Raw genomic sequence first — 3,102 nt, forward strand, 5'->3', positions numbered from 1 at the left:
GTTAGTCTTCAATCTCATCAAAGATCTGAGAAGGAACATAATAATACTTGAGCCAGGATGCAGTTGTGTATGCCTTTAATCCTAGCACTCTGGAGGCAGAGCCAAGGGGATCTCTGTGATTTCAATTCCAGCTGGTCTACAGCGTGATATCCAGGACAGGCACCAAAATTACACGGAGAAACCCTATCTTAAAAAAAAAATACCTTGGCCGGGCGGTGGTGGCACATGCCTTTAATCCCAGCACTTGGGAGGCAGAGGCAGGCAGATCTCTGTGAGTTTGAGGCCAGCCTGGGTTACCAAGTGAGTTCCAGGAAAGGCACAAAGCTACATAAAGAAACCCTGGAAACCCTGTCTCGAAAAACAAAAACAAAAACAACAAAAAAAAAAAAAAAAAAAAAAAACCCTAAGTAAACAGGAGATGGATGCAAGCAACTTTTGGGAGTCTTGCTGGAGTAGACAGAGACAGCTGGCAGCCTGGACCATCACCTAAAGTTTCTCAGCATCATTGGTGCATTCAAATTGGCTATAGGCCTAGAATATCTGACAGATCATTTTCAGAAGCAGGAATTTTGAAAGACCATCTTACCCTGTCTTGGCAGAGCTCAGAGTCACTTTTCCTTGTGACCTGCTCATCCAGAAGTGACAGCATTCATACTGTTAGGAGCCCAGGCAAGGGCAGTTCTTTGCCCAGTAGGCCAGTTCGTGCCAAGAAGAATACAAACTTCCAAATGGAAATGTCTTAAAAGCCCAATATTCTCTTGGGATCAAATTGATGCTGCCAGGAGCAATTATGTCTCATGTCAACAGAATTCTAAGTTATTTAAATGCCATATTCTCTAGGTCTATGAAGTATTTGAAGATTACCTGTCCATCTGACCTATGATTCTGTAAATCTGGACAACCTAACTAATATAACTATAGAGATAACAAGCATAGGTGACTATAAATCTATAAGTCTTAGCTACCTAAATAACCTAAGGACTAAGGCTCCATGTAAACAAGGTAAACAGTCTGTAAGCAAATGTATGGCAGAAGGAAAATGACCTCAAAATTGTGACAGTTTTACACAGAATAGCTTAAGCAGAGGTAGGAATGTATAGTGCAATATACAATATGACAATAATCCTAAATAGTACCAATATACAAAATATCCTAAACAGAGGCAGAACATACATACATTGTGACAAATATAATTTCACATTTGTATCAATATATAAAATATTTCAAGTAAGTGTAGAGATATATGTACATTACAACAAATATAGTTCTGTATTTGTATCAATATACAAATTTTCTTAAATAGAAATATAAAAATAGTTTACATTTGTATCAATATACAAGAATCCATAACAGTACAATTTCAATTTCTCTAAGGCTGATATTAATTTACTAATATCTAAATAATCTACCTTAATATCCTATGCCTATCAAAAACATCCCTACACTGTATAGCCTTGCAAAACATAGTTGTCCCTAGAAATGATGCCATGCAAGAATAAATCTAAAAAGTTATGCCTTGACCTTCAGTTTGGGAGAACATGATATCTTCTCTTTTTCCTTTGTTGACCTTTGTAGCTTATTCTTAGAACTCTAGCTCACTCTTTTAGCTTGTTATAAATTTTTCTCTCCTTTTTTGAGCTTATAATATAACCACATTATTTCCTCTTTTCCTTTCCTCTATACTAGCATTTCCAGTTAACCTTCCTTGCTTTGTTTCAAATTCACTTCTTTTTTCATTAATTGTTGTAAATACTAGCCTCATGGGGTTCATCTACAATTGAACTCCTGTATCTACCATTTAGGGATCATTGAAAGTAAGGGGACTGAAAGTTTATAAGAGACAGAACATCAGGGAGTTTGCTGTGAGATTCTGTCTCCCATAAAATCTCACCAACACTACTTAAACATGAACTGTACAAGAACACTAATAGGCATGCTAAAACAGGCGCGGGGGGGGGGGGGGTTTCCTTCAGGTCACTCTTCTTAAAGTCAATGAAATCTAACTCTGAAAGTTTCAGTGAAGATATATGAAATATGTGTTTAACATTTTTGATTCTTTTTCTGTTTCAATGTAAATGGTAAGTGAGTATTAATTGCCTTTCCCTTTCTCTTTTACACACCCACATCATCTTACAAATGTAGATAACATTTGATTACATTTTATGTTAACTCTAGGTTTCTATATACAATTGCAATTATTAGTTATGCATTACCCTTTTAGATGCCTGCCATTTAATTACCTCTTATATTTTTATTTTTCCAAAGTAACTTTTAAATGAGTCTGACATTGTATTTTAAGTTCTATAAAATATTAGTGGGAGTGGACTAAAATCTATATAAAATTAGATATATTAGGCTTTCCAGTCAAGATGCTCACATATTCCGAAAGTGATTGCTAGCTACATTCTACTTAGTTTCAGTTTCTCCATGCATTCCAGTATCCAGAAGCAAAAGTGGTTACCATTAGGATTCAATGGAGTCCATTTTTACTGTTGGCAATCTGTAGTGACTATTTCCTATAATATCAAGAAAAGGTCCTTTTTCTCTTTTCATTTAAGCTTAAGTGTGTTCTGTTTTTTACACCTCTATATTGACTTAAAATCATAAATACATACAGATTTTGTCTTAGTTCAAATAGACAGCTTTATCACAGTACTAAATAGTTTTTGTTAAGACTTCTCCTTACTACAAATATATTCACAGGAAGATGAGAGTCCTGTGTAAATTCAAGCAAACAGCTATGGTAGAAAATGTATCACAAAAAATTTTTATGTAGGCTTCTAAGATTGCTTGTCTTTATTGTTGACTTCACAGGGTTAGTAGTCACCTATGAGAAACACCTCTGGTGGTATCTATGAGATTGCTTACAGAATGATTTAACTGATAAATGAAGACTTGCCCTGACTGTTGGCAGCACCATTCCATGGGAGGGGATATTGGAATGAACAAATCATGGGGAAAAAATGGAAAAAGTGGCTGGGCAGTGGTGACACGCGCTTTTAATCCCAGTACTCAGGAGGCAGAGAGCCAGGCAGATTTTTGTGAGTACAAGGCCAGAGTTCGAGACCAACCTGGTCTACAGAGTGAGATGCAAGATAGGCT

This window comes from Peromyscus leucopus, chromosome 2 (assembly GCF_004664715.2).
Source record: "Peromyscus leucopus breed LL Stock chromosome 2, UCI_PerLeu_2.1, whole genome shotgun sequence".
Taxonomy (NCBI): Eukaryota; Metazoa; Chordata; class Mammalia; order Rodentia; family Cricetidae; genus Peromyscus; species Peromyscus leucopus.